Source organism: Pinus tabuliformis, chromosome 5_1, assembly GCF_031772625.1.
Source record: "Pinus tabuliformis cultivar Carrire ecotype Pingquan chromosome 5_1, CPIR1, whole genome shotgun sequence".
Taxonomy (NCBI): Eukaryota; Viridiplantae; Streptophyta; class Pinopsida; order Pinales; family Pinaceae; genus Pinus; species Pinus tabuliformis.
In genome coordinates this window covers 308,443,123-308,449,214 of record NC_142305.1, presented here as the reverse complement: position 1 = coordinate 308,449,214, position 6,092 = coordinate 308,443,123, and the positions used below count along the sequence as shown (strand labels likewise).

The following is a 6,092-nucleotide window of genomic DNA, read 5'->3' as shown; positions in this document are numbered from 1 at the left end:
GCCGAGTTTATTTTGTTCATTTTCATATTTGGCTTCCCAAGCAAGCGGGAATGAGAGAATATATGCCAGTGGACGTTTATGCTGTATGGAGGAAGTTAATACTGTATGGAGGTATGCCCTTCGTAGTCATCCATCTCCCTCTACTAATGCATGAATTACCCTCGCCATATGCTTGAAATTCATGGAAGCTGGCTTATATAAGAAACTATCTCGTACCTTATTTTTTGCCGTGTGAAGAAGGTGAAGGTCTAATAGGAAGCCAGTTTGAAGCGCCCCTGCCAACTCAGTGCACACTGGCATACCATAGGTCTCTACTAGAATGAGGTCCAACTCTAGGTCCAACTCTAGGATAATTTGTTCTTGTTTTCTTCTGACATGGGGTTGTTTGCTTCTGACATAGGGATAGATGGGGTTCAATTTACAAATGCTAAAAAAGTGTTCAGTTTGTAAATGCTAACTATGATCTTCTTCTGTTCTCTCCAGCTCTCCAGCTTCAGTTCCCTTATGATCTTCTTCTTCTCTAATCTTCTTCTATTCTCTCGAGCTTCATCTTCATTTTTTCTCTCCAGCTTCATCTGTTCTCTCCAGCTTCAGTTCCCTTCCCTTCAACTCCACTTCGGTTACATAGACACCACAGTACTCTTCCAGTCCCTTCAACTTCAGTTCCATAGACACCACCATAACATGCAAGAACCATAACATGCAACAAGGCCACTGTAGAAATAGTAGCAATAGGTGGCAACTTCAGAGACTAAGCAACAACAGGTGGTAAGAGAGCAAGAAAGCCCATCGGTCACAACATGAAGGATGTACCGATTCACCGATTCCAGTATAGACAATACCTCAGAGCTAGGTAGCATTTTATACGGGTAGACTAATATTAGCATTTGTCTAACAAGTCCAAAAAATGAACAACAAATGAATAACACAAAGCCAAGATAATATATGCTTTCCCCCTATCTGCCTCGGGAAGAGGCCAAATAAGATAGTAAATGACTATGTATCTAAAAACTTTGATTATACTCGATCAAATGGCAATGGAAAACAACTCACAAACAACTCAACTAATGTTAAGTTCATCGTTTTCAATTACTATAGTCCCATGCCGAGACGGGAGGAACTAATAACATGTTTACAGAGATTGCAAATGGTTATAAAATCTAAGGCAGTAGACGTTTGGTTCATTATTATAATAACATGTTTAAAGAGATTGCAAATGGTTATAGAATCTAAAGCAGTAGTTTAAACATGATGTTTTTTGTTTTAATTTTGGAAAATTTGGTAAGATTTTGATAATAATTTGTGGGGATTTTTGTAAATTTAGATTACAGTTGTCAAAGTTCAAAATTTTAGATGTCCCATAGGTTTTTGATGGCGTTGAATCTATTTCCACCATTAAAAACATGATTAAACACTACTACAACAAAAAATTTCAATTTTTTTTTCTTAATTTCCATTCACTTTCAACCATCCAAGCAATTCCTCCAATTCCTCGGTCTCAATAGACACTTCTACATCTAACTACTTGTGAAATGAGGGGGGGTGAGCCCCTCTAGAAGAAACTGTATTAATCCGAAAATCACAATTTACATATATTTACAGAAGCGAGATTGAATTCGCAATGTACACATATTTACAATTGCAGCGGGAAGCATGCAGTGTGGGTTTGAACCCACAAACCCGGGTGGGGAGGCGGAAAGCCATAATCATCATTCACCAATAACTAATAATAACTTGAATGCTTGACAATTGACAATAAATAATAATAACTTAAATGCTTGATAATTAACATTGTAACAGAGAATGGTTTATCAAATTTATTTTCAGGTGCACAAGGTATCAGAGTTATCTTGTATCAATTTAGAATCCAGTACGCTCACAGATCGTGAATAACACCCATCACTTGTTTCGTATTTATATGTCTGGTCATTGCTCGTTTTGCTACTGAGCACAGTTTGGCCCTTCACAAGAACAGAGCCCTTTGCAATCTGAGAATTTTGCAAAAAGCCGAATGAATTGCTGCCTTGGACGACATTGCCTACAGCCTTATTGAAAGCATGAGAAATGTTCTTAATACCAAGAAGCGAACCATTATCTTGACTGATAGAAGAAGAATAAATATATAGAGGGTAAGAGTTTGAGATTAACTGAGACAATACTGATTCGGAAGGCGTCTCCACTGTCACGTTCTCGATTGTGTCGATTTTCAGATCCAGACTTTCATAAGCATTCCCAATATCAAAAGTGTTAAGGCAAGAATAATTGAAGTACTGCAAGACATGAGTTGTAATGTTTCCTTGTGTTGAATTAACCCACCCAGAATATGAAATTGTTCTTTCAGCATTAGTCTGATATAACCCAAGCAAATCTTTAAATTTTGGAACAAGAACAGGCTTGAAAGCAGGTGCTTGATGATCTATCAACATTCCTACTGTCTGCACACTAATTTCATCCAACCACAGGTGCAGATTTGCATCCACAATCCAAGTGGAAACACCATTTGTTACACTGAAACCAAAAGTGTGTTGCTTTCCATCCAGCAACTGTCCAAGAAAGGGGGTTACCTCCGCATCATATGTAGGCAGATCAAAAGCCCCAATGGCCACAACAGGGTTCCAGAACAAAGGGCTGATACCCCCTGTAAACACAACAGGAAAAGGCCACACAGCACTCACAACAACTCCATCTATGAAACTAACCACTTCCCTAAAAGACCCATTTCCACCGGTGACAGATAGATTGTTGTCCTGTTTATAAGCATCTGGAGGGTCTAAGTACCAAAATTCATCATCCGCATTGGCTGACACATAAATTTCAACGACAGCCCTATAAGCATTTGATGGCACCTGCAAATTCTTTGACTGAATATCAGATGCGTTCTGCAACCAAAACCAATACCCCCCATTATCAGGTGAGGATTTTGAGATTGGCAGGATCAGATCTGCTGGTGTAGGGTATTGGGCAACTTGAGAATCATGGTTTTCAAGAAAATGGAAATTGATGGTGACATGGAAAATACCAGTATTATTGGAATCAACATTATTTTCCAACATTACCACCAAATTCTGGGACTTATTCATTAATGTAGAATACCTGGTTATATCCTTGCTCACCTCCCATGAAACCCCTGCTTCAGAAGAATCAACTGTGCTTGTTCTGAGGATCTCAACGCCACTCAACCACACACCTGCAATTCTGTCATATTGTTTCCCGTTGCAGGTAGCGCTCCATTGGAGGACCACTTTGTTCCAGTTATTGGAGCAGTTTGCAGGTGGGCTATATGATACTTGCACAGGAGGTTGGCCAACAGTGTTGCCAAAATCGTGTTCCAGGACAGGAATGGAGCAAGCCTGGTTGGCAGCATAGTTTATAGGCTTGCTGACTTCAATGTATTCTTCTGGAGAAGCTGCATTGAATTGAGTCTGAGACAACAGGAACAGTATTATATGAAAGCTGATGGCATTCAAACCCATGGTGCTTGAACTAATGAACCATTCAAAACTCCCCAACATTTTTTCACAGCTATATTCCATAGATGGGTTGAAATTTTTACTCCATTCTGCTTCTAATTCAGTAGATACTCTAAAAAAATCAGTAGATATTATTTAGAAGCAGAATTTGCTAACTGTTTTATTTCTTAAATCTATTTTGATTGATGTTGATTTATTTTAAAGATTTGATTAATTTTCTAATAATATAAATCTTTAAAAAAACAGTTAAACTATTTATAAAATTCACTTGAACTGGCAAGTATGGAGAAAATACAGAGCTAATTCTATATTATTGTGGTTGACTTCTAAATATGGTGAAATTACGCATCTGATGCTATGCTTATCCTCTGTTTACGTAACATCAATCCCAAATTCCTCGTCAGCTGACAGTGGCGAAGAAAAAGCACATAGTTGGGCTTGACTTGGGTTTGACTTCTTAGTGAGGTGAACTTGTTGCAATGTTGGTACACTTTTAAGTCTATTCACCGGAGAATTAATAATTTTAAAAAATGGGTTGTTATTATTATATGAAGTTGTTTATAATGTGATTTTTTGGAGATTCCGGTGATGGAATCTGGCAGAAGAAATTGAGGTTAAATCTTGATTTATTGTAGTTAAAATGGGTTTTTAACTTCATATTTGGATTCAGCACTCTGAAAAACCTTTGGGACACTTTGATTGTGCAGAAACTAGCTATCAAACTTGCGATTCCAATAAATTGCTGCCGGATTTTGACCAGAAAAACTCACCAGAAAAACTTCCAAAAAATCTCATTATAAACAACTGCTTATTATATTAGCTACAACTATTTTAAAAATATCATAATAAACATTTACAATATGTTTTCGAAATTTGAATCCTACAACTATTTTAAAAATATCATAATAAATATTTATGATATGTTTTCGAAATTTGAATCTAATTGGATAAACAAAATATTCACCAAACTGTTCAATAATTTTTTTTTAATAATGATTATAGTGTTGTTCAATTAATTTTTTTAATAATTATTAGTGTTGTTTAAGTTAAATATTTTAGTTTTTTTTTTTAAACGAATTTAATTTTAAAATTTATAAAAATATAGTGAAATAATATTTTTTAGGATATGTTTTCGAAATTTGAATCTACTAATTGGACAAACAAAATATTCAATTAAGTTTTTTAATATTGATTATAGTGTTGTTCAATTAATTTTTATTTTTTTTTATAATTATTATAGTGTTGTTTAAGTTAAATATTTTAGGTTTTTTTTTTTTAAACAAATTTAATTTTAAAATTTATAAAAATATAGTGAAATAATATTTTTTTTGAATAGTTAAATTTGTATAAATGGAGTTTTCTGAATTTGGTGAGATTTTAAATTTATTTATATATTTAAAAATATATTTCAAGTAATAGTAACATATAATTTAATAAAAAAATATATCATGAATTTTTTTTTTCTTTTTTTAAATCACTAACTCTTATTTTACCTATATAAAATCATGCTAACAGACACATATATATATATTTCACCTAATAGTTTGTGATACATGGAGTAATATGTTTCTTAATTGTATTATATGGTGTGATCTTTGTAAACTTTCTTTTCCCATAGGAGGTCACTTGATACCAATTTGGTGTTTGACTTGATTATGATATTCAAATTATATGTTGTTCTTTGATCATGCACTTTGTCTAGATAATTCCAAAATGCTAACAATTTATATATATATATAGCGATAACAAGAAATCTTGGATCTCTCAAATTACTCCAACAAATGCACCATAGTATAATATATAAAGTCTCTCGCATATATGAACTGTTCTCGGTTCCGCTGGCATATATGAACTGTTCTCGCATATAAACTATTCTCGCATATATGAACTGTTCTCGGTTCCGCTGGCATATATGAACTGTTCTCGCATATAAACTCTTGCATATTACAGCGAACTCTCGCATATTAAGGTGATAATTCGCATATATTATTATTAATAATTAATAATAATAATATCTACACAATTTTTTTATTATTAAAATTAAAAAATATATGGTTTTCTCTATATATTGTTTATTTGCATTCACCAATTTAATTGAAATGTAAAATCTCTTGTTGTATTAAATAAAATAGATGTTTTACTAGAATTTTTAATTAAGATATCTTTGGATGCAATAACCGATATTGGAGAAATGGAGATGGCTAGGGTTTTTGAACCAGGTTTTCATGCTACTACTGCACTGTACACCAGAGAAGGGGGCTACGCAGGAAGCCCCCACAGAAAATCAACAGCTGGGCGTCCTCTCCTCTCCTCAGGGAAATTCTAAATGGGTGGATCATGAAACTTTGCATCGATCAGATCAACCAATCACCCACAAGCTAAAAGACAAAGGAGAGGCAGTATGACTAGACTGGACTGGATTGCGCGAGAGAGTTTATGGGCCGTACAGCCTGTTGCGTCCTAGTTTTCATTTAAACAGGCGAGGGTTTGTGCCAATGAATGGAAGCTGTGTGTAGCGGACCTAACCAAAGCAGCCATGACCCTAGAGGCCCAGATTTTCTTGCTGAAAGCGGATATGCTTCACAGAGTGGTTGGGTCTTTGAAAAATGCTCCCTATAAGCC

At 34.8% G+C, this 6,092-nt stretch overlaps 1 pseudogene; it reads right to left on the bottom strand.

Moving 5' to 3' along the window:
- Positions 1 to 1,823: 1,823 nt before the first annotated feature.
- Positions 1,824 to 3,473, bottom strand: LOC149164599 (peptide-N4-(N-acetyl-beta-glucosaminyl)asparagine amidase A pseudogene; annotated as a pseudogene).
- Positions 3,474 to 6,092: the final 2,619 nt, after the last annotated feature.